This window comes from Macrobrachium nipponense, chromosome 17 (assembly GCF_015104395.2).
Source record: "Macrobrachium nipponense isolate FS-2020 chromosome 17, ASM1510439v2, whole genome shotgun sequence".
Classification (NCBI taxonomy): domain Eukaryota; kingdom Metazoa; phylum Arthropoda; class Malacostraca; order Decapoda; family Palaemonidae; genus Macrobrachium; species Macrobrachium nipponense.
In genome coordinates, this window is record NC_087210.1 from 15,634,342 (window position 1) to 15,661,460 (window position 27,119).

At 37.3% G+C, this 27,119-nt stretch overlaps 1 long non-coding RNA gene across 3 annotated transcripts in view; it reads left to right on the forward strand.

Annotated features, from left to right (window-relative positions):
* LOC135196012 (uncharacterized) overlaps positions 1-27,119 on the forward strand; it is a 324,883-nt gene that overhangs the window by 142,278 nt on the left and 155,486 nt on the right. For 2 of the 3 annotated variants that reach the window (XR_010310271.1, XR_010310270.1), the window contains exon 1: positions 11,859-11,980. The exons of the other annotated variant lie outside the window; for it this stretch is intronic. This is a non-coding gene — a long non-coding RNA (uncharacterized LOC135196012). Of the gene's footprint in view, positions 1-11,858; positions 11,981-27,119 lie in introns of those variants that run through there. 3 annotated transcript variants of the gene reach the window in all.

Here is a 27,119-nt window from a genome sequence, read left to right on the forward strand (position 1 = left end):
TAATAATAATAATAATAATAATAATAATAATAATAATAATAATAATAATAATAATAATATGAATATCCTTTATTTCGGTTCAGGGCCATATACAATGAATACACAAAATACACAGTAACATACACAATCTAGATATATGAGTCAACATGATAGGAAAAATGAGTAATCGGCACTTATCCACAAAATAGCTGAGGTAGCATAAAAGATAGTAATCATAATGCTGGTAATAGTAATAATATTGGTGAGAAAAAAAATGCATTGAGAGTTATAACAGTTAGTGCACAGATAATATAACTTAAATTTCAACTAAAGACCTTAGGTGGTTACAGTAGTCAGGTCCAGAGGGCTAAATACATAAATTGAATGTATAAAAAAAAAAACTTTAACTTGATAGTAATCACAGTAATAATGAAAAAATAAAATATCAGCAATAAATATAATAATGACAAAATCTGCAGATGACATCTTGCTAATACAGAGATTAAGTCCTTTAGGGGACAAAGGCCTGATTTTCCCATCTTTCCCACAATTTAGATCTTCTTCTTGCTTCACTCCTTAGGATGCTTTGTATGAGCGAGTTGCCGCTGTTTCTCACTCGAGTTACCAGGCTGGACATTGTTCGCCTTACAATGATTTTTAAATTGTCCAGGTGGTTTTCTAAGAACATCTGTGTGGCGGAGTGGTAGCGTGGAGTGTTTGTGAGGCGTCTCAGAATGTCATTGTGCACAACAGTGATACGTCTCATGGTCTCTCGGGTATAGTTCGTCCAGAGGGAACACCCATAGATACTGTAGCAGTACGAGCGGAAGAGTAGCAGTTTCACGTCTCGGTGGCAGAAGGCAAACCTCCTTGCAATCATGTTGCCAGTTGCACATAGTTTACGACGCCTCTGTTCAATGTCTGCCGTATCTTTTTTAGGTTCGTCGGTAATAATGTGACCCAAATACGGTAATTCGCGCACAAATTCCAGCCGATGGTTTCCGAGGAAAATTTGTGGTTCTGCAATATGCTTAAGCGATCTCGGGAGCAGCGACATGCACTGGGTCTTGGTTTCGTTGTAGATTATATCAAATTCCTCTGCATATTGGCGGCAAGTGTCGATGAGTCGTTGGAGGCCATGCACTGATGGGGAAATCAGAACCATATCGTCGGCGTAACAGAGGTTGTTTATAGTTGTTTGATTGACAGTGCATCCGATTGGGAAAGAGTTCAGTTTGACATTCAAGGCATCTGTGTACGTATTAAACAGGTATGGAGAGAGAATGCCCCCTTGCCGAAGCCCGTTTAGGGAGCCGAAGGTGTACGATAATACGTTACCCCATTTGACACAGAATTGCTGTGTGGAGAACCAGCGATGTAAAATGCCAATTAGATATAGGGGTGTGCCCCTTTTATGCAGCTTCAGGAAGAGCTTCAGGTAGTTTACTCTGTCAAATGCTTTTCTCACATCTACGAAACACAGGAAAACAGGAGATGCTGATGATAGGTAGTAGTTCAGCAATTCTTTCAGTATGTAGATGCAGGTGTCGGTTGAATGGTTTGCTTTAAACCCGAACTGGTTGTCAGTAGTGTGTAGAAAGGGGAGAAGTCTCACTAGAAGAACAGACTCAAGTATCTTCGATGCGATCGTTGTGATTGCAATTGGCCGGTAGTTGCCAGGGTCAGCTGCATCCTTTAGCTTGTTTTTGATTAATGGTATCAAGTGAACTAAGAGTAGGGATCTGGAAGAAACCGGTGAATTATGCACGCATTGAATAAGGCAGCTAGCAAAATGTAAATTATCGAAATGGCAAATTTGAAAAAAAAAAAATTTGAAAAAAAAAAAATTATATATATATTTTCGGTTAAATCACTACGAGGGGGGCAGGTGTTGTTGGAGACATGGAAGACAGGTAATTAAGCACCCACCAACAAAATCTAGGATATTTTCAGTGAAAACTATATGAAATTACATAAGTTAGAGAGACCCTGAGTGGAAACGAGTGGTTGCTATGATCTAAAGAAATCTACCTTTACGAATTAGCACTCCATATAAGCCTGAGAAGTAACGAATATAACATGATATTGTAAAAAAAAAAAAAAAAAAAAAAAAAACTGATTTATTGGACTCCCCTTCTTCCCCCATCCAAAACCTTAAATGGAATGGAATGGATTATGGAATTTAGGCCAAAGGCCAAGCACTGGGACCTATGAGGTCATTCAGCGCGATGAAGGAAATTGAGAGTAGGTATGTTTTTTAAAGGTGTAACAGGAGGAAAACCTCGTAGTTACACTTTGAAATAATTGTTAGGAGGGGTTGGATAGCAAGATGAAAGAAATATAATATGAATGGAGGTACAGTAAAACTAATGAAATGGGTTGTTGCAACTCGGGCCGAAGGGACACACACTACAAAGAACCTTTAGTAATGCCTACGGGCAAAACCTTAAAATGACACACATTGTCCAATTCACCATGAGATAATGATGAATGGGAGATGTCTTTGTACCATCCCTAGATAGTTCATGACAGTATTGTCTGGTGTCCTGCGAGCACCAGAAAAATGGGACAATCCAGACCTACTTGGATGAGAACTATAGGAGGCTGCAGATAAGTGGAAATCTGAGTAAGTGGAGGCACATGAAGGATATGAGCTGTGGAATTTCACGACAGCCCTTGGCGCCACTTTGCGTGAAAGGCAATGAATATTTTGACGATTTAATTATATATATATATATAATATATATCATATATATGTGTGTGTGTGTGTGTATATATATATATATATATATATATATATATATATATATATATATATATCTATCTATATATATATATATATATATATATATATATATATATATAGATAGATATATATATATATATATATATATATTATATATATATATATATATATCTATATATATAGATATATATATATATATATATATATATATATATATATATATATATATATATATATATATAGATATATATATATATATATATATATATATATATATATATAGATATATATATATACATGTATATATATATAGATATATATATATATATATATATATATATATATATATATATATATATATATCTATATATATATATATATATATATATATATATATATATATATATATATATCTATATATATATATCTATATATATATATATATATATATATATATATATATATATATATATATATATATCTATATATATCTATATATATATATATATATATATATATATATAGATATATATATATGATATATATATATATATATATATACATGTATAATATATATATATATATATATATATATATATATATATATATATATATATATAAAGAGGGTGAATGTACAGGCTCATCATTTTTAACTTCCATGGAGACAGAGTCCAAGTCACAAGACACCTCAGCTTAAGAATGCTGATAACTTTTTTGGGTGGCGTGACATTAAGATGCTTACTAAGCGGGTCAACGATCGTTCTGTAGTTCCAGAAGGTGCCTTTGAAAACTAGCTGCAACCAGTTATGAGGGTGTGGACGAAGAGTGTGAATTCATGTGTACGTGTACGAGCTATGTCCATTCTTAATGGCATGTATTAGCCAGAACAATGGAGACGGCTGCCTTGGGGAGAAAGAGCCTGGATAGCTCTGCAATGTTTCTTTATTAAGTGCTTGGAGATTCTAGCTGGAGATGGGCGGATCTAGTGGAGGGGACTAAGTGTCCTAGTGAGAGGGACTGTGTCCTGTGTGGAGGAGGGACTATATTTTGGAGAGGAGATAATTGGTGTTTGACTATTACTGATTAAGACTGATATTTATTGGGGGGGGGGGGGGTGTTATCTAGGTTAATTGAACTATGATTTACCATTCTATTAATTATCCTGTAAGAATCTGAATTATTCAATTAGTACTTTACTTTGAATAAACATATATTTTTGTAGTTCCGACTCTGAGTTGATGACCTAATGAAATGGAGAGAGAGAGAGAGAGAGAGAGAGAGGGGAGGGGCAAGGTGTTACCAGTTCGCCTTCTGCTATGGCTAAACGCTTACCAAATGAAATACGAGACTCTATCTCGTAAGATATATATATATACTATATATTAATTACTGTATTATATATATATATATACAATATATCTATTTATATATATATATAATATTATATAATAATATATATAATATAGATTATATTATATAATGATATTTATATATATAATTAAAATATATAATATATATATATATATATATATCTCATTCAATATGTTTTTTAGATTGTACTGAAACTATTGTTACCGTAGTTGGATATAAATTTATTATTGCATTCTAGTTTTATGAAGTCTAGTTTTATGATGTCTCCACTCCCGAACTTAGACTCAGGTTGCCGACCAAAGTGTTCCAAACAACTCATTAATATCGGAGCCTTGACTGATTGCTTCCGGCATTTGTCTGCTTTTTTCACCTAAACACTCGTCAATCTTAAGTCCTTAAATGAAGTGATATAAACTGTCAGAACAAAGGCCAATAAATAAGAAAAATTAAGGAGTGTAAAAGAGACACTGTATTTTCTTTCTGCGAAGTTCAGACGTAAACGTATTAATCGTTTAACTCAGGGAAGCACATCAATCACAGGAAATTAAGGTGCCGCTGGAGAATGGTCTAAATTACTTATCATCAAGCCTTATCAGAGAGAGAGAGATATAAATTTGTCAGAGCATGGAAGGTAAACGTTACATTATTCCCATAATAACTGTTATTAAGGCTCTGTTTATTCAAGGGTACCATCGAGGTAAATGAAGCGATAATTACGGGAAGTGGGTGGGGGGCCTGATGAGAAAGACATTAAACGAATGCAGGTGTAAAAAATACCTATCATTTGAGCACTAATAGTTAAACCACCCTGAGATGCAATGTACTTTTGAGAGATCGAATTTCTGCTAATCTTCAGAAAACTCGGCTTTAGGTTTTAGATTCTCATTATATCCCTTTTCATGTGGTGAGTCGAGAAAGGTAAGCATGATTAAATAAGACCTGTCCTGTACTGAACAGGTCGTCACTGTACTTATTATTATTATTTTTTTTCTTTTTGCAGTCATAAGGTAGGGTGGGTCGAGCGCTCCTTTTTGGCGGTGACCTGCAGCATATACAGTCGTTGTATGCTTATTTATTACTCTTGACTCTGTGGCAATTGCAGATTTCCTAAAAAGATGAATCCGATTTCTCATTAATTATTTTTAATGTAAACCCGTTGCTTGAGGGCATCAAGACTGGTAACAAACGTTCAAACAGATAGTTAAAACTGTTACAGTCTGCTTGGTAATCTCTCACCTGGATCACTCTTGAGCGGAAATTAACGGGCAAATTGTTTGTGCCGTTTGAGATACTGTTCATATTTTATGTCTTTATTTTCTGATACACAGATGAAGTTCATATTCTGATCGTATCTTTCATCTTTGGTAAGTACCCTATTATCCTTTCCATCGTTTTTAAGCTTGGCTATTATAAAATTTGTCACGTGATTTACTTGAATGTTGATACATGCATCCTGTAGTATGGGCGGAAGAGTTCTATATAGAATTCAGGCATACATGAATTTCAGAAATGTTTGAGATGCGTATCAGAAATAGATGGCTCTTTTTAAACCCCGGGAACAGTAATAATAGAAAAATACCCGAGAAGAGCAATCTAAATAAGTATTTGGAAGTGTATTAAATCTGGTAACATTCCAAGAAATTAATTAGAAGAATATCATAACAACATAAAGAAACGTGATATGGAAATATCTTGTAATAGAAGTGATAATTCAAAACATGTAAATGTCAAAACTGATAAGAAACACTCTTTCTCCACAACTTTCTTTATCTTATCTTTCCATTTTTGCAACACAACTCTCAACTTTGGAATCGTAAAGAAAGAAAAGCATATTTTTGTCAACATAAATCTAATACCATTCCATGCAATATTTTGCAGAGAGTGAAAGACAGAAACAGAGAGGTCGTAAATAAATACGTACGAGAAGAAGGAAAGCGAAACATCATTCAATATGACTCTCCAGTATTTTTTTCTTATTATTTTAGAGAGAGAGAGAGAGATAGAGAGAGAGAGAGATGAGGAGAGAGAGAGAGAGAGAGAGAGAGACTTCTCAGAATCACCTCGAGAAGAAGAAATACCACAAAATGGAATGCAATAAGTATTGTCTGTCCGCCGAGCTGGACTTTCTGTCAGCTGTATTTTAGGATATCTGAAGCTTCTTTTCTCTGAGGTTGTTTTTTATCTTTGGTTTTCCGTTTATGCTTTTTACATTCAGGCAGTAATTGCGCAGTCGGGTATATCGGAATAAGTACTAACAAGGTTTGGAGTATTCTTGGGGTGGATGTACCTCCGGCAGTCGGGAAAGGGAATCAGCAATATATATATATATATATATATATATATATATATATATATATATATATATATATATATATATATTCTTCAAATACTGAAAAGAGTGCCCTCTCGGTCATCGTCTGTTAATGTTGAATATTTTGGTTGTTATACCATGGAAATTAAAATATTTCTAACCAAAGATTTTATTTTCTGAGGGTTTTATCTGTTTCTTTACTGATTCTTAACCCTCAATATATCGCAACTTTACTATCTCCTATTCCCTAACTTTATTCTGCTTCTAGGATTTTCCCCAACCTGTGTTTCCTTCCCTTCCCCCCTTTCCCACCGTGACCCAAGAAGCATCTGCTCAATATTGACTTGTGTTCCCAGAAACCTACTTCAAAGGAGAGCTCAGTCTGGAAGATCTCGATGCCCGAGGGTTTATTTATCGGGGGTCTAAAGCATGACTTCGAACTCCATTAAGATGATAATCAACTTTTGGAGTGAGATAAGGCTCTCTCTCTCACCTTGAGAGTTAAGAGGTCCTGGTATTCCCAAAATAGGGCTGACAAAATTAGAACTAAGTCCGGCGGACTCACTCATTCAAACACAATGCCGCATATGAACGCAAATTCTAAAATATCCATTAAGGAAGTGCTGATGCCTCGATTTTCCTTATGGACCAGGTAATTTTGAGGATCCATGTGAAAGGACTCGAACATAGACCGACGATTTTATGACATCGATAACATTCAAGCAAATGTGAAGTATTGCGGATTCCGGTTGGAGACGGAGACAAGTGCGTGTGGATGAGTCAGATAAGTAGACAGAATCATGATTTCTTCTTACAGGACTCCCGTAGGCGGGTAGTGTCGTCAGTGCACCTCATACGGTAGGCGTTAGTTAATGTTCTTGCAGCGTGCCCTCGGCCCCTAGCTGCACCCCTTTTGTTCCTTTTATTGTACCTCCTTTCATACTCACTTTCTTCCGTCTTACTCTCCGGCCTTTTCTAACACTTGATTCATAGTGCAGCTGTGAGGTTTTCCTTCTGTTACACCTTTAAAGCTTTTACTGTCAATTTTGGTTTAGCGCTGAATGACCTCGCAGGTCCTAGTGCTTGGTCTTTGGCCTAAATTCTTTATTCAGTTTAATTCAATTCACACAGGAAATGGCCCCTGAAAGAATTAATACACAACAATGGCTAAGCCATCTTTGATAATGCAGAGACCTTCACGAAAAACTTGCCTTCATTGTTTGTTATGGCTATACTAACTAAAACTGTATTGAACCTTCCCAATAACATTTGTCAAAGGAAACTATTTTCTTTTGAATCATAGAAATATATTTAGTATAATTTACTGTTCGTTTTCGTCATTTTCTCCTCTAGCATTCTCTTCAAATACCAAAGCCACATAAACACACTTCTGCCAACAACGTTACTTATGTGAACCATACACGTCTGCAACCTACGCATACTACATTTATACCATTCGGGTATAAATTTCCTTGCGCTCGGAAATTTACAAGTTTAATCAGTTCTTCAGACTTTTACTTCCCCTTGTATTATGTATGTACCTACTTTATTACCTAACATTGGACGTTATGGACGTTATATTTGCTTTAAACATAAAAGTTAACTATTTCCACTTATCAGCCACGCTTACAGCATTCTAGTTTTGAAAATTTATGAAAACGTCCAAGGAATAATACTTAGATAAATTACAAATATTTTGTTACCTTGTCATAGTTAGATGCTTGATCTCTTGGTCTGCGGTGGAAAATACCAACGGCATACTAGTAACTACAACAACATGAACGGAAAACGCCGTGATCACATTAGATGAGAAGAAATATTAGTAATGAGAATGCTAAATCGAATTACTATAAATGAACTATTTGGACGCCTGATGTGAGTAATTGGGAAATGGAATAAACAAGGAGAACCTTAACATGAAACCAAATTTATTGAAGATTACCACACACACACACACATACACACACACACACACACACACACACACACACACATATATATATATATATATATATATATATATATATATAGACTATTAAAATCGTCCAAAAATAATCGTGGCCCCTATAGCACATTTTTCCTCATTAAGCAAAAACTACTGTTCTTAGTATTTTCGTGTTTTACTTCGACATCCTAGTAATTCATCTTCTCCCTCGTCGGGTTACCAACTCAAAATACAGTTCCCGCGCGATGGATTTTAACTATGCTACCATCATACATCAAGGTAAACTAAGGTTGGGGGAGAGAGAGAGAGAGAGAGAGAGAGAGAGAGAGAGAGAGAGAGAGAGAAGGGCGTGTGAAAGAGAAGACACAATGAAAGAGAATGTGTAACGCATTCTTTTCAGTCTTTTCAACCTCCCGCAGCGCACGTCATTAACATAAAGCTCAAAAAGATGTCTTCCATGACGAGGGAGAACGCTTTATCTCTTCATTCAAAAGATGATGAAGAATGTGAATGCGATTTTTGCTCCTCTCTGCACGAAAAAAAAAATCTTTCTTGCTATTATCTCATATACACCAAAACAAAATTTATTCATTTTTGACGTTTAAGAAATAAAAGTAATCATACTTTATAAAACGGAATTTCATATTGCTCTATTAAAACTTAACCGAAGCACAAAAGTTCTTGATCTGTCTTATTTGCACTTAGCAATAGTTCTTTGGGAAATGTCTGTGTAAAGTAAGTTTTCATGATGAAATGCGCTGTTATTTCATAAGCTTCAAAGATATAATGGTCTGCCCTTAATTTACTTCATATTAACATTAGAAGATTTAATTTTTGTTATTTTTGAATTGTGGGATAATCAAGCACAGATATTTTTACACTCTACCATAAAATGATACTCCATGATAAATTGCCTTTCAATAGTGACAAATTCGATTTTGCAAAAGCCTTTATTTTACTACTACAATTATTTTAGTAATGAAGTGTATCGAACTTTTTTAATATTTTATTTTAAATATTTTACATAAGTAGATTATAAAATATATATATACCAATTATTATTAATTAAACTTCGCATAATTATGAAGAAAAAGACATTCACTGATATTCTTCTCTGCCCAGTATTAAGTTAGATTTCCTGTCAGGATACTTAGTCAGTCTGATCTTAAAGCTGAATTATTCTATTTATGGCGATATGTCCCAAAAAGAAACAATAAAAATACTGCGTAAAAATAACCAATTGAAATTAATAACAAATTTGAAACAGACCATAACTGTTAGTGATGGAAAGCGAGGAAAACACTTATCTCCTCAAACCCTGCGCGAGCTGCCTTTTTGTGCGTGTGCCCAGTCCAAGTGTTTGTTGATTTTGATTAAGCTGGCCTTATGACAGCACGGGTTCCTGCTCATAGAGCAGCCTGTATATAGTCCAAGTATGAATCAAAACTTCACTAGTGTAGTATCATTAATATACTCCTCATTACCTAAACATCACACTTTCATGCCCCGCTGCTTCCTAATGTATTGCGCAGTTTTTGTCATGCTGCACTGATCACAAGATCATGATAATGTCTATAAGGTTTCCGCCATCCTGTTCAATTAAGTTAATTGTTGCAGGAGCATCCGCCCCTACCCACTTCCGTTGAGCATCCTTCGATTTTGTTTATTCACTAAAAAGAAAAGTTAAAATAAATAAGCTGCTGTCACGGGCCTCCCAGACTGCCGGTCCCCTAGAAAGTAGTACCCATACCCCCCCCCCCCCCAACATGCTTGGGCTCTAAATTCCCTCCTACGGCTGCTAACCGCACATCTAACTCACCAGAAAACATATTCGATAGCCATTAATCGTTCCAAGTTCACCCTCACGTACAATCGCTAATCTACGTTAACCCTTCCACGCAGAAATCATCTCATAATTCACGCTCGAACGGCTCTCTCTCTCAATAAGTCAGCTTCAGACGCATAATATGTGCTGCCATCTGCTAAATGGCGGTCTGAGCGCTGGTTGGGGGATGAGATCGAGACGCAAATTTCCCCTCTAGAGTGATGCAGTGTCTGTAAGAGAGCAAAGGAGAGGGTCTGGGAAGTTGCTAATACGACCGCACTTTTCCATTCATTTTCCAACTCTTGACTTTCGAATGTGTTTATGAATGGAAGTAAATATAAAGAATTACGATAATTATCTTATATCCTTTTCCTTTTACGTGGTTACGTCACCATCATATTGATGACTAAGAACTTATCAACAATTCCCCTCGAGAGTAAGTTATTCCTGGGGTATAGAGAATTGATACTAAACAATATTTTCCACTTAATATTTGTGAATATAAACAAATGATCGTTTTTGTAAGGAATAAAATTCATATGTGTGTATTTATATCTCTGTAGCATAAGACGAGTGAGTCGCAGAACGAAAAATAACGTTACTGCAGAGAACAAAAAATATAGCGAACTGGTGATGCATTAGATCATTTGGTAAATGTTGGCCAACTGTTTCGAACAGCCAGGCCGTCATCTGGTCTCTAATAGTAGGGAGGGTGGGGATGGGCGGGGGTTGTGACATTCTGAAAATTATTCTGGTTAATATTGGCGAGCGAAGTGCGCCTTTGCAGAAATAATCATGATTTGGTGTATTTTAATAGCTTATAAATATGAATAAATGGATGCTATTAAGGAAAGATGATGACTGATTTATCAGTATTTGTCAGTCAATATCAATAACCTCATTTCCAGCATCTGTTATATAAAACTTGGAGGGAAAAAGTGGGGGACATGTCCTCCCGCAGATAACGCCCATGCTAACAGCTAAAAGAGGCATCGCAAATTAATGGCAAAAAGCAATGAATGACATTACCCTCAATAGCCACTGAGATCCTCCGCTCAGGTGGTGAATGAAATTCAGTCAAGTCGCTCACTCAAGTGACAAGTGGTTCATCAACTCTCGATTCTGTTTCACGTTATGATAATGCAAACACCACAGTTCCATTGCAGTCTGTTTCGATGAGCCGTAATGAAGTGCATGATGATAAATTATTGTTGATTATACAGCAGGTTTAATTAAGAAGCGCGTTTGATAGTGGTGCCGACATTTTACTATCGAAATGCAGCAGACTCTCACCCAGCGGATGAATACTAGAAATATTATGGGGAACGAGTTGGCATGTTTTTATATCAATAATACATGCAGTACTGATATGAAAATAGCAATATTAAAAGAAACTGTAAATATAAGGATATAGTGTACACTTAATTCAAGAAAAATGGTCATTGCAACCGTAAATAATGATACAGGAACTACTTCGCTGATCGGAAAGAACTGTCAGTCTGTCACACGGATCATGCTCATTTAGTTCTCGGCACCAAGGAAGGTGGAACATGGACGGCTGCACTGTGAAACGACTAGTCATTAATGTGTGCAGTGACAGATTTTCCGCAATACAGTCGTGGTTTGAAGCTTTGAATTACCTGATTTATGAGGGGCATCTATGGCTACCTAAGGACAGCTCCGTTAAAGTGGATATCCAATTTAGTCAACCTTCAACACCTGCTACATTCAAGTGAAAAAATACTTCTAACACTATAGTCTAGGCAACGAAGTTGTCATTCCAGTGCCGTAGCGTCTCGAGAGGTAAGAGGGGTTTACCTTTGCAGCGAATGACTAACACATCATCAGATATTCATTATGCAAATAATTTTATAAGGCAGGAAGTGAAAATCTGGTTTGCCATTTAGGCTAGGTATTAGCGGCTACCGTCCCCTTCTGGCTCAATACCTACCAGTTCATGTGTAATATGGGGATGCACGTAAAAAATATACAAAAAAATTTAATTTTCGTAAACATAAACAGGTAAAATTACAGTTTCAACCATTATGGGAAAACTGGGATAAAAATATATTTGTTGCATCAGAAATAATGTAGTTCCAACGGATTTAACATTTATTTTGACTGCAAACCATCCGATTTAGAGATTTACTATGTAACTGGAGTTAAAAAAACGAGTTTTTCCAGAAAACGGTAAATGTCCAGGAGAAGGCCGCACCCGTTTTTCAAGTATTAACGGCGAAAAACGACCAGATTGGTGTTGCACATCGCATAGAAACATGAGGAAATGAATAAAAAAGAAACTAAGAGTTACTCTTACACACAAAAATCTAAGCATAAACCTACTACTTCAATTATGGGGGATCCCAGTGGGAAGCGGGGTTTTTGGGTGGGGGGAGGAGGAGAAAAGTGATTTTCGGGGCACTACCGAACCTAATACAACCACCTAACCTTACCTAGGGCCCTGACCCCTACCTACCTAGCCTAGCGGGGGGGGGGGGGGCTCCGCCCCCGCTGCGACCCCCCCTTAAGGCCACAGTGATTTTCGGGACACTACCGAACCTAATACAACCACCTAACCTTACCTAGGGCCCTGTACCCCTACCTAGGCCTAGCGGGGGGGCTCCGCCCCCCCTGCGACCCCCCCTTAAGGCCACAGTGATTTTCGGGGCACTACCGAACCTAATACAACCACCTAACCTTACCTAAATACAAGGGCCCTGTACCCCTACCTAGGCCTCGGGGGGGCCTTAAGCTGCGACCCCCCCTTGAGGCACTACCTAACATCCATCAAACCAAATCCAAAGTGATGTTACTGCTGTATACATCGTTATACTACCACCATTATAATATACTCTATAAATTAATGAAGCTTACCTTAAACTGTTGGTTGATAAAGATGTGCTGCTGCTTTGAGGAAAACGTGAAGCCGTTGCAAGGTTCCCTGACATGCAACTTAAAGTAGGAAGTGGCCAGGTACCCGACGACCACATTGCACTGCAAACAATCGGTAGGAAATCGAAGGTCTGTCAAAATTAATGCCAGAAGGGCCAGCCACTGCCTCTGCCATAGGTACAGGAAGACAAAATGCCGTTTTCGCTTCATTATTCGAGTATTCAGTCAAACAAGGATACCAGTGGACACTAGACAGGTAACTTTTTTACTCCGCTGAAATGCTAGTGAAACTTAGTTTTCGACTAAAGTCGTTCGTAATTGGTTATGAAACCCATGACGTCATAACGATGTCACACCTGTCAGCCAATAATGAGTAACTGGAACTGCTTTTGTTTGCGTAAGAAAGTAAGTTAGAGGGCTCATTAAAAGTAAAACATTACCGTAGAGGAAACACCTCTCCCGACTTAGGAAAAATTCGAGGTAAAAACTTAATTTTTTTTTTTCTCTGTAAGTATGCATTAGCGACAATAATGTATTGAGAAGAAGTGTTTTGTTATCACTTCCTTAACCTTAAACGCCGGAGCGGTAAATAAAAAATGACTCCCGTATGCCGGAGGGGTTTGAGAGTGAGCGCGTAAGCGGAAAAAAGAAAATATTTTTTTCAAAAAATCACAGCGCGCTTAGTTTTCAAGATTAAGAGTTCATTTATGGCTCCTTTTTTTGTCATTGCTTGAAGTTTAGTATGCAACCATCAGAAATGAAAAAATTATCATTATCATATATAAATAATGCGATATATGATAGCGCAAAAACGAAATTTCATATATAATTGTATTCAAATCGCGCTGTGCGCAAAACGGTTGAAGGTAACAAGTTACTTTTTTTTCGTTGTAATGTGCACTAAATTGCAATCATTTTGATATATAACACATTGTAAAACGATAAAAGCAACACAGAGAAAAATATTATCACAAAATAATGCATGAATTCGTAACGCGCTGACGTAAATACATATTTTTTTTCAAAAATTCACCATAAAATCTAAATATGTCCTAGAGACTTCCAATATGTTTCAGAATGAAGACAAATGATTGAATATTACTATACTGTAAGAATATTAGCTTACAAATGCAGTTTTCGACCATATTGACGAGCTAAAGTTGACCGAATGTCGAATTTTTTATTTATATATTTTTTTATATGCAATTATTTCAGAAATAAGAAAAGCTACAACTTTCAAATATTTTCGTTTATTCTACATGAAATTGCGCACATTTTCATATATAAAACTCTATGAAATGCCTAATATGAAACGGAGCAAATATTCCGAGAATGGGACTTACGCATTTCGGAGATTTGTGGTGGAGAATCCGCACGCGGAGGGAAGGAAAGTTTTTTTTAAAATTCACCATAAATTTAAATATTGTGCTAGAGACTTCGAATTTGTTTCACGATGAAGATAAATGACTGAATAAATTACTATACTGTAAGAGTTTTTATCTTACAATTGCGTTTTTCGACCATTTCGGTAGAGTCAAATTTGACCGAACGTGGTTTTTTTTTCTATTTATCGTGATTTATATGCAAATATTTCGAAAATGAGAATAGCTACAACCTTCAAACTATTATTGTTGTATTATACATGAAATTGCGCACATTTTCATATATAAAACGTTATGTAACGGCTAATTTAAAATGGTGCAAACATTACCACAATCGCACGTATGATTTTTTCGGAAGAGTTACCACCCGCGCGGACGTAAAGAAAATGTTATTTTTTCATAAATTCACCATAAATCGAAATATTGTGCTAGAGACTTCCAATTTGTTGCAAAATGAAGGTAAATGCTTGAATATTACTAGAATATAGGCGTTTTAGCTTACAATTTGCGTTTTGTCGACCATTTCGGTAGAGGTCAAAATTGACCGAAGGTTGAAATTTGTCACTTATCATTTTTTATATAAAAATATTTCAAAATTGATAAAAGCTACAACCATGGATTGTTTTTTGTTTTAGTTGTATTGTGCATGAAATTGCGCACATTTTCATATATAAAACTTTATGTAACGGCTAATTTAAAATGGTGCAAACATTACCACAATCGCATGTATGATTATTTTCGGAAGAGTTACCGCGCGGACGTAAGGAAAAAGTTTTTTCATAAATTCACCATAAATCGAAATATTGTGCTAGAGACTTCCAATTAGTTTGCAAAATTAAGTTAAATGATTGAATATTACTAAAATATAAGAGTTTTAGCTTACAATTGCGTTTTTCGACCATTTCGGTAGAGTCAAAGTTGACCGAAGGTTGAAATTTTGGCACTTATCGTTATTTTATGAAAATATCTTAAAACTGATAAAAGCTACAATCATGAGTATTTTTTTTTGTTGTATTCTACATAAAAATGCGCACATTTTCATATATAATACTCTATGTAACGGCTAATTTAAAATGGCTACAAAAATTATGTCAAAGTGATGAAAATAATTTCAGAGATGTGTCACAGATACTTTTTAGTGCGGCAAGAAAGAAATTCGCGCTTGCGCGCCTGCGTAACGATTGTAAACAAAACAACACCTTGATCCGTGAACTCCCAGCATCCCCCAAGGCGCGTGATTCAAGAGTTTTCGGCTGGTAGGCCTAAAAGTATTTTTCCGCGAATTTTTAAAAAACTTTTGTATGTCGACGTTAAAAAATACGTCCAGTCGGCACCCGAGAGACAAAAAAATGTCGACGTTAAAACTACGTCCAGTCGGCGATTTTAAGGGTTAACATAGGTGAACTAAGTTAAAATACGCTACATTATTAATGTCCATAAATGAAATAATACCCATAAACAAGACTTTAAAAAAACACATTTGCACTAACGGGCAGTAATTGCTCCCGTTTCTTTCAATGGAGCGAACCAGCAGTGCAATTTGCGAAAGAACGTAATAAAATTTACCCAGATCGGAATTCAAAGCCAAAATATCCGCATTTCACATCTCAAACGGTAGACTAGGGTACTTATTCGCGGTGACCTAGGTTATGGCAGTTGCGGTTTTTCTATGCAGTTTTACCTACTGAACAAGAATTTTAAGTAATATTTATTCGTAACGACTGTAATCAACCCCCCAGGGGCCAGTACTAGCCTAAACACGGCGAAATACATTGGACGCCCAATCCTAGTGGATGTCGTATCCGCGGTTACGTTCGTTGCCGTCCGTGCAGACTGCTTCTGTAGAAATACCTTTTTTTTCTATTAAGAGAGATATTAATTGACACACCTGAGGTGTCAATTTTCATGGTAAACCATAATTTTATGCATGACACTTACCTGGCAGGTATATATATAGCTGTATTTTCTGAAGTCCGACAGAATTTAAAAAAACTTCCGACACATGCAGTGGTCGGCCAGGTGGTTAGTACCCATTCCCGCCGCTGGGAGGCGGGTATCAGGAACCATTCCCATTTTCTATTCATAAATTTTCTGTCGCCGGTACTGAAAACACCTGTTTTCAGTACCTCCGGCTTAGGATTTTTGGAAACTTCATTTGCCGCTAAGTATCCTCAATTGTCTTTTAATTTATTTACTTGGATTTGTGGCTAGGCATACGCTATCTTAAATTGATTTGAATTTGATTCATTTTTGCATAAGATATCTGAATCTAGTTAGGCTAGTTTCAGAGGGTGTTGTCTGCAAAGATAGGGTGTGGCTACCGAAAGCTTCGGTAGTTCCGCACTTGGGGGGCGCAATTAATCAGTAAACATGTCTATTTCCGTAAGGAAAAAGTATGATCGTATGTACGCAATTAATCAGTTAACGTGTCTAATTCCAGTAAGGAAAAAGTTTGTTTAGTATGTACGCAATTAATCAATTACGAAAGTCAGGGTAGTGATACTGCTAACCTGTCCCGGGTAGACTTTATTTTGCCTAACGCTGTATATGGGCCTAGGGCCTACGGGTTATGACTATGTCTGCGAGAGGTAATCGCTCTCCTTCATTGTTGTGAAGAGTTCTACTTCTGTTTTTGTTACGCCTAACCCTGTAATGTTGCCTTCGGGCCCTAAAACAGACTGTCTGTAGAGGTTATTGCCCTTTCTCTTATACTATTTCGATTCGTAACTTAGAATCGAAAGTGTTTGCTTTAGAGAGCAATAGTGAAGTGGCTAAGTGCAGTGACAGTGCCCCTTGTGTAGTGGAGGGTGCGTCAGATCGGCCTTATAACGCCTCTAGGTCTAGACCTCTGTCGAACTCCCAGAACCAAGGGAGAGGGCATGTCGAAAGCCGAAGGAGGGTTACAGGGAACCCCACCGATCTGGCGTGCCTCGGCAGTTCTGATGAAAATCCCCAGACTGCCAAAGTCGTGCACACGGCACGAATCCTGAAGGATTGCTTCTCGTCCTCCGAGGCGTCCTCCCCGCACAAGGTTGGAGCTCTCGGAAGGACTCGCGCCCTCTAAGAAGCTTTATAGAAGAGGACGCTTCACGTCCATTCTCCCTCGTTATGTGTTTCAGTGAGAAGTAAGAAGGCGAAAGTTGCCTGATCACGTGTACTTCTTTCCACAAGAAATAGGAAAAAGAAGGCAGTTTCTCTCGCTTGTTTTGACGCCTGTCAGGAGCGTGACGCTTTTCTGCACGCTTATTTGGACGATCGGCTTGAACAGGACGCTCGGATGGACGCACTTCACCAGTGACGCCGAGCGTCCTCGCCAGTGGCCGCCGAGCGCGCACCAGGACGCCGAGCCGTTCCTCGCCAGTGGACGCCAGCGCGCCACCAGGACGCCGAGCGTCCTCGCCAGACGCCGAGCGCCGCACCAAACGCGCGTCCTCCCAGTGGACGCGAGCGCGCACCAGAACGTTTCTGTTGAACTCTTCAAGCTCTTGTTTAAGATTTGAGCCTCAAGAAAGTGAACAGAACTTCGTCTTCGAAACCCAGCAAGAACTCGGGTTTCGTGAATTCAGAGGTCTCTGTCAATATTATATTGCTTTTCGCAAAGTGGATGGAGTTAAGGAAGCTCAAGGGAAGATCTCGTTTTCTCTACCTCAGTCAAGACTTTGAGATAAGACAGTTACGGGTTATGTAAAGGCTCGACGTCCTGAACGTCAGGATTTTCGGCAACGTTCAGTAGGATTCTTGCAAAGGCACTCATCAAAAGGACGCTCTTCAGGAAAGCGCAAGACAGGACTTCCTTTGCCATACTGCCAATAAATTTAAAGCTTTTAGACCATCTGAAAGGGTTTTTCAGATGATAGATTTTGTTAGTTTCTAGTTGAGACTTCCATGCCGATTGAGCATCGTCGTTCTACCTACCGTAAGCCCAGTCTCTTAACAGGATTCTTGTCCCTTCCTTGTTTGAGACGAGAATCGAAAAAAATAAAAAGGCTCGACTTCCTGGATTACGTTTTGTCAATTCAGTGACTTTCCCCCATTGACAATATACTATCGTTTGTCAAGTAAGTGGGTCTCCCCTCATTGACAAAATATCTCTCTGTACGTTAATGGGTTAGGTTTCTCATTGACGAAACATCTCATTAACTTGATATTGCGTAAGCGAATAAGGACAAGGTTCGGAAGAGCTCTCCTTCCTCATTCGCAGACTCGTACAAGAAATAGACTTGTAGACTACGTCAATGAACGCTTATGTCCAGTATCTTAAGAAGCTTGAGCTGTCTGCTTCGATTCTCTAAGTTTTGTTCATGAAACTTGCCTGTCAGATATGTATGTAGCTGTATTTCCGAATTCAGCTATATATATGTCTGCCAGGTAAGTATGAACAAACTTTGTGATATAATAAAATTTTTTGCCTTGCGTTATTTTACTACTGGTTGGTTCAAGTCATACACGCTTGCTGTAGTTACCTCTTCGGATGGCAACCGAGAGGTCTATTGTCTACTATTTTAAGGACATTTAATCGTCACTCCCTGCAGCCTTCCAGGAGTTTCCGATTTATCTTTTACCGTTGTATGGTAGTGTTCTGACGACACAAACGCATCTATATATTTAGCGTTTTCTGTTTCGCTTAAATATACCAGCTTGAGAGTCTCTTTTTGTTCAAAAAAAATAACGGACCTATTTCTTCGTAGAATAGGGTAGGGCTGGCAACCCAGACATAAAGTTAAGAGACGACGTTCGTAAGCTGCTGGCTGCTGCTGTGTCTGACTGTCCAAGTTCCAACCGAGCCAGTAACAGATCGTGCGCTGTCATGCGCTGTAGGTTACGTCTCTCTCTCCTGCGGGATTGACTGACTAACCGTATCTCTGTGCTGGCGGTTACGTCTCTCCCGCGGGATTGACTGACTAACTGTATCTCTGTCCTACAATCACGGACTTTAGCCTAAGATTGAGGGGATTTCTTACGTGAATGAATAAACGTTGCATTAGTTTTGCCTTACTATGTTCAACAGAGTTATCTCTTAATCCTTTCGGGGCTCGTTACCGCACGGTAGTAGAACTACGAGTCTACCTCAACATTGCACTTTTATATGCTCTCCTGCTTAGGCAAAGCGCAGCCTTATAGGGAAGTAAGCATACTCGGGGAGGGAATGGATGAGCTTGCTGGGGACCATTTCCTTCCTGAAGAAGTTTGTTTCGAATAGACTGCAATTCAGACCACAGTTTTTCCTAACCGGGAAACTGAAATATTATTCAAGATCTAGGAATTATTCTGAACATCTCTCAGTGCGTCATGATAGAAAGAAGGTGCCGGACATCTGGATAGTGTTTCAGATGTCCTGGATCTTAATCTGAAAGAAGTAAATGCAATTCGGTCGTCCCTCCAGTCCTCGAAACGAGTTTTTGGAACCAGTGGTCCACATCAACTCTGATATTCCACAGCTCTCTCATATCTTAAGAAGTATCTTTCTCTCGGTCCCTGCTCGAGTTTACGAGAAAGAGCCTATTATAACAACAGGCGTAGAATGTAACGATCATCTAGAGGTTCGTTACAGGATTGCAAAAGTCCGTACGAATCGTCTCGATCGACGGCAGCAACGATAGATTACTAACATGCTAGGTATTTTAATTAAGTGGTGTTCTTTTTATGGTTGTCTGAGAGGGTTATTTCCTCTTCAGTATGTGAAGTGTAATGTGTTACGTTAGCTTTGTGTGTGGTTCAGGTGGTCTAACTTATCCTAGCATGAATGCCCCTGGTAAGAGAGGGCTAGGGTTTCCTGTCAACAAATTGGTCCCGTCCAGTTGTCAGACCCTTGTTATTAGCTTTCTCAACAAACAGGTCACATCCTAGTTGAGAGCTACTAAGGTTTAGCAGGCTAAGAGGCAGGACCTACGAAGTCAGCTACCTTAGCAGGTAAGGAACTTAATAAATAATTTTAAAAATTAGTTAATTTTTGAATTATGACGATGTTGCTGTCTGTGACCCACCTCCAAATGTGTCAATCAGCTATATATATACCTGCCAGGTAAGTGTCATGCATAAAAATGATATTGTTATGATACAATAAAGTTTTATGCATACTTACCTGGCAGGTATATATAATTAAATTCCCACCCTCCTCCCCTCAGGAGACAGGGTTCAGAGAAAATCTGAGGAAAACGGAATAGTTCCAAGTACCAGCGCCACGGGAACGTGGGGGAGATCACCTGAACTACCAGTGGTCTAGCGGTTGCCGAGAGTTTTGAAAATTCTGCCAGTGCGAACAGACAACAGAGAATGTTGTTTGACAGATTTACATCTGTCAAACAACAAAGACCTTCACTATCATTGAGGTCTGTGGAATCTCGATTCTAGCTCACCATCTACTTTTTGCCTCGCCTGTTTTCTCGGAGTCAGACACTCGTGCGAGATCAGGCGACATATAGTAGCCCTGAGTTTCTTATTGACGAAGTCGATTGCGGACGACGTTGGGTTGCGTGATACACCCCCAAGGTTTGCTTAGATTGAATCGCCCAGGCAGTCCAGACACTCATCCTTCAGCTAAGAATAGTGCCTTTTGGTCTTCAGGGTACAGCCTTGCTGTCCTTGATTCGTCTGACTGGTCAACTGGTCGTTCACCTGACTTTAGTACAGACTGTGCATTTCCGGATCGAAGCTTTCAATATGGAACTTAGACGTAGTCTGAAGTTCTTGATGTCAAAGCATTCGAACCTCTCCTGCCTGTTAACTTCTTGTATGTGATCAGGAAGGCCTTCTTCTAAACCACCCTAGATACGACAAAGAGGGTTAGTGAGATTTTAAGCCATCGTCACAAGTTTTGGCTTTAGAGAACACAAGAGGGTGTGCTCTCTAAGCCTTTCGTTATGGCCTAAGAATGGAAACCCTTTTTGTCCTTGGGCCAGGATCTTGGAAGCAAGGATGGCACAAGTTAGTGGGCAGGAGCCAGAGAGAGTCCTGTGCCCTGTCAGGTCTCTCAAGTTTTATTTACTTAAAATCAAGAAAGTCGAAGTCAGTCGGGCAATCTGCAGTGTTCGAAAAAGACCAGACTTGCCCATATCGAAGTACACCCTGGTTTTAGGGTTAAGGAGTTCTTTCAAAAAATGCTCCTTCATTGTGTTTGCACAAAGATTGAAAGCTTTTTATCTGAATGCTCACGAGGTGAGGGCGCGGCCTCGGAAGCATTTCAACAGAGCATGGCACTCAGCAACATCCTGAGTACCATGTTTTAGCGAAGCAACTCTGGGTTCACTTCACACTCCCTGCGAGATGTGAAGATGGCATATGAGATCTGCTGCTCGCTAGGGCCATACGTGTCTGCAGACACAATCTTGGGGGCAAGAAGTACTACTCATCCTATCCTGTAGAAAATGGTTAGGAAGAGCTCTTAATTTAGTTGTGGAGTCGCTGACAACGGCGACTTCTTAACTCTGAAGCCTTAGTTAACACACATTAACTTTGGCTAGGTTGGTCAGGTGGTTGTAGATATATATATATATATATTTATTTTACTTCTTAGCCTCATGGTATAGGTCAATATGGTCTAGTCACATTGTGGTCACGCCCCCGTTGGACAGATCATGCTGGACGTGCACCAGCTTTATAGGTCTCTACCTCGCTGGCAACTCTAGTAAAGCAGAAGCAGACTTGGGTGACAGTAATCACGAAGTCGGCTATGCTAACAGGTGGAACCAAGATGTAAATCATCTGCATGCATTTGTGTCCCAAAATCCTTCTATTCTGTCCCTTCCCACCTCCAACGGTGGGGTTCAACTATATATATATAGACAGGTAAGTCATGAGCAAAATGATATTGTTATGATACAATAAAGTTTGTTCATACTTAACTGGCAGATATATATATATTTCAAGTACCCACCCACATCCCCTCAGGGGACAGTGGAAATAAAAAAAACTATGAATAGAAAATGGGAATGGTTCCTGATACCCGCTCCCAGCGGCGGGAATGGGTACTAAACCACCTTGGTCCGACCACTTGCGTGTGTCGGAAGTTTGTTAAATTCTGTCGGACTTCAGAAAATACAGCTATATATATACCTGCAGGTAAGTATGCATAAAACTTTATTGTATCATAACAATATCATTTTGAATGCATTTTGAAGGTTTTTGAAGTAACATCAAAAATTCTAAATAACGAAGGACCTGACAACCTAGGTTATGTCAGTTGTGGTGGGGGTTAGGGGGTTCGTGTAAAGACTAGGCACCTTAAGTTAGGTTAGGTGAGATACAGCTATTTTAGTTTATGACCCCAGGTTAGGTTAGGTGGGGAAATAGAGAGGTAAGGATCCAGCACCCAAAGATAGGTTAGGTTGTAAGTTTTGTATTTAATTAACATTGCTATAGTTTAGGTTATGTGGGGTCCAGGATAGACAAAGCCCCCTTCGTTAGATAAGGATCCAGCGCCCTAGGGTTGGTAAGGAGAGCTGTGGTTAGGTTAAACCACAAATCTTGAATTGTTAGCCTTTTAATTTTGATTTAAAGTAGCCAAGCTTAGGTTAGGTTAGGTTATGGGTGCAGTGGGTGAAGTACCGTTCTTAAAATTAAAGTCATTGCATTTTTTTTTCCTTGAGATTCATGAATCCAGTTTAAACAGGCAATGACTAACATTCATTCATTTTCTTGCTGAAGCACATTTAAAAATGAACAATGATGTTTCTTTGCAGTGCATTATTAAAATATAAACAAACATTATGTCCGGTACATTAATATCACTGTTCCAGTGCATTTACATATCGTGTTCTAATATCTTTTCCATTTTTTCTAAGTTTAACCCATATAAAAGTTATCACAAGCACTCCTGCGGCAAATCATTTGAAATTTGGTAAGTGATCTACCTGGCGTTTTGTCATTGGTGAAGTAAATTTCACCGTTAGTTATATTTTATGCCATTTTTATGCAATGGTCACCCAACCTCGTACTTTTCTATGTTCGGACGAAGGTTGAATGGTTGGTACCTTTACATCTGAGTAATTTTTCTGTTATATTTGTACATAGGCCTACATTTGCAGTACACAAATTGGTGACTAGAGTTAGTGATTGTACCTGCAAAATAGTTTTACTTTAACCTTTCTTTGCATATCAATGATCAACCAAAGGCTAGAATTTTATATTTCAACTTTTTACTTCCTGCTTTGGTGAAGGTTGGTGCATATGTGGTTAAGGGTGATATGTTTCTTGTTTTTACCTTTACCCATTATTTAAGGTAGCAGTTCAGTTTAAATTCTGGTTGGTTTTGAAGAAACTTCGCAGGCATTATATTGCTGAGGTTGGTGATAGTTTGACTAAATATTTTTTACCATTATCTACCTTTCAAGGTGACTGATCTTTTTGAAAGTCAAAATTGTATTTTTTCTTAAGTGGAACACACCTATTAAAGTATCTTTGGGGGAGTTGATTATATATCCCAGATATTGTTTACCATGACCTGTTTTTAAAAATTACTAGTCCAGCAGATAAATCATTTCACTAAAATACTTCAGCTAATGAGACAAGAATGAAACTTGGTAGTTCATATCTTCTCCATATAATACTTTTTGAAAATTACTGGGTTCCTACTCGAAATTCCAAAATGACTGCCATTTTTCAAGATGGCTGCTAGTCAAAGTTTTTACTTGGGACTTGTGTGCCTCTGGTCATGTTTTTATGCAATTGATTTGGTTATACACATTTTAGGCAGGGTCACCAAATAAAAGTAATATATATCTATGTCAAAGATTTCGTGTAGCACGATAAAGAAAGATAGCATCCAATATGGCTGCCTCATGATTCAGCAGACATTGCAAAATGTCTTCCTGTTCAATATAATAGTTTGCAAGTTATACATAATTTAGGTGGCGGTTTTATTTTTAATTTTAGTTGAAAAGAGTGAATGTCAGCGGACAGCCGGTCACATTGGTGACTTCACTACTGTGTAGTTTAGTAGTTTAGAGTAAAAAATGCTGTCTAATAGCCCCATATCAATTAGCTTGCAGAAAGCATATATACAGTTGGTAGATCTAGTTAGACAGCCATGCCTGAATTGACAGGAGGTGCCAGCACGGGAGAGCCAAGCCTAGGGTAAGTGGGGTTCTACTTTGCTTGTTCATGTACTGACCTAGATGATGTATAGATCATACGGGATTTAAGTGGCATTGGATGAGTAGTCGAGTTAGATGTAGGGTGACCGAACCTATTTGTATCCCATACATCACTGAGCATATCAGATTAAGGTAGTAAACGAATAGCCCCTCGGCCATAGTCAAGAGCTCTTAATGGCAAGTTTAGATTGAACCAGTTGTTTCCTGCTTCCTAGAGTGAGGGTAGAGATTTACAGCTGTCAGATATCCCAACTCACCTCCATACTTGAGAAACGCATCTCACTTCTCGACCAAAAGCCAGAGGCAGATGACATCGTTGATGGTTCGGCTTTGGTTTATACACTGCCACCCAAATGTAATAGCTCTTCTACAATAAGGCATCAGGAAGGGAAAAAAAGGGTATTTTAGTTTTAGGGAAACAGATGAATAGAGAAAAGTAACAACACCAGTATCTAAAGCATGCTCTCACTCATTACTTTCTCCTGTGTTAACAACTCTTTGAGGGGCTAAAATATGAGAATGTAGTAGAATTTGTCGTCTTATGGATGATGTTAGTTTTCTGTACAATAAACTGATACAAACTGTTGACTATTTTTGCACCAAATGGTACCGGTAAAGGGAAAATTGTGTAAGGTGTCATTATCGTAGCAAAAATTATATATCCGATCGTTAATATTTACCAAAGATTTACTGAATTTTTTTTAACGGAAGAGTCTATTCTAAACTACTTACTGTAGTATGTTGAAGATTTCAATAACTTTGCAAACACCGATAATCTGTTCCATTCCGGAATAATTGGAAATAACGCTACTGAAAGCAGAATACTGGCAAATAATTCCTTTAATGTCTGTTGTAGATCTTTCTGATCCATTCTAGCTTTGTTCATTTTGTTTAGTCTTTAAGTTGTTGCTGAACGAAAACTTATAGGGTCAGGAAATAGGTCTCAGACAGGTTTTGTTTTATGTAAAGCCATTACCTACTGCAGTTAATTGACATCTTTTTCTATTTCAGTACAATGATGCTTTAAATAACAGATTTTTTTTTTTTATTCTCCATCTCTCTCTCTCTTATTCTGTGCGTACGTTTGTGCGCGTTTGTTATTTCCACCTGTGCATGAAGTCTATTAAAAGTTTGGGAACTGGTAGTTAGCAAATGGTTGTGGGGTCGTGGATTGGTCGCTCCCCTTATGCTGTACGTGTAACTTGGCCGTTGCACCATAAGAGAGAGAGAGATAGTGATTGCTACATGTCACCAGAGAAGAATATTCCATATCTTTAATGGACTACCATCACCATGCAGTCGCTGTTCAATAAATTCTTCTGTTGCATTTTGCACTTAACGGGAATTCTTTCTTTACTTTCGTATATATATATATATATATATATATATATATAATATATATATATATATATATATATATAGATATATATATATATATATATCGGTATAATTGATTAATCGTTTTGTTTATTCAAGTTCTGCTCGTTTAAATGTAATAGCCTTGTATATATATATATATATATATATATGTATATATATAATATATATATATATATATATGATATATATCGGTATAATTGATTAATCGTTTTGTTTATTCAAGTTCTGCTCCTTTAAATGTAATAGCCTTGTATATATATATATATGTGTATATATAATAATATATATATATATATATATATATATATATATATATATATATATATATATATATATAGTATATATATATATATAGATATATATATATATATAGATATATATATATATACATGTTATATATATAGCATATATATTATAGATATATATATATATATATATATATATCATAACATAAATATATATATAATATATAAACACACACACATATATAAGAGAAAGGAGAATAGTGAGAAGCGATATAAATGTAGATAGGAGAGATAGAGAGAGATGAAGAGAGAGGGAATAGAGGTAGATATAAGCGTAGGAGAGTATATAAGACGATATATAGATATATATAATGAGTGATAGGAGATATGGAGAGTATGCGTAATACATAGAGTTATTAGATAAGGATATAGAGAGAGCTAGGGGATAAGATAGATATAGATAATAATATATTTATAGATATTTAGAGAGAGTGAATTAGATAGAGAGAGAGAGAGAATCGAAGATAGAATAGATAGTGGTATTTAGGGGAGAATAGATTATAGTAATATGGTATATATAGATGTATAGTATATTGATAGATATATATATAGAATATATCGAATAAGTATAATCTAGGTTGTATATATTATTATAGTAGAGGATATATAGATATAGGGGATATGAATTGAGATATAATTATAATGGAAGAATAGATAATATATATAATATATGGTTATATAATAGAGATATATAGATCTATATTATATATAATATAAATAATAGATTATAATATATAATGTATGATATATTATATATATAATATATATATAGTATAGAGATAAAAATATAGTGATAGAATAGAATAGACTATAATGTATAGCTATATAGTAATTGTATAGGAGGAGAGTCTATATAGCTTAGATAATATATATAAAGAATTATAGTAGATGG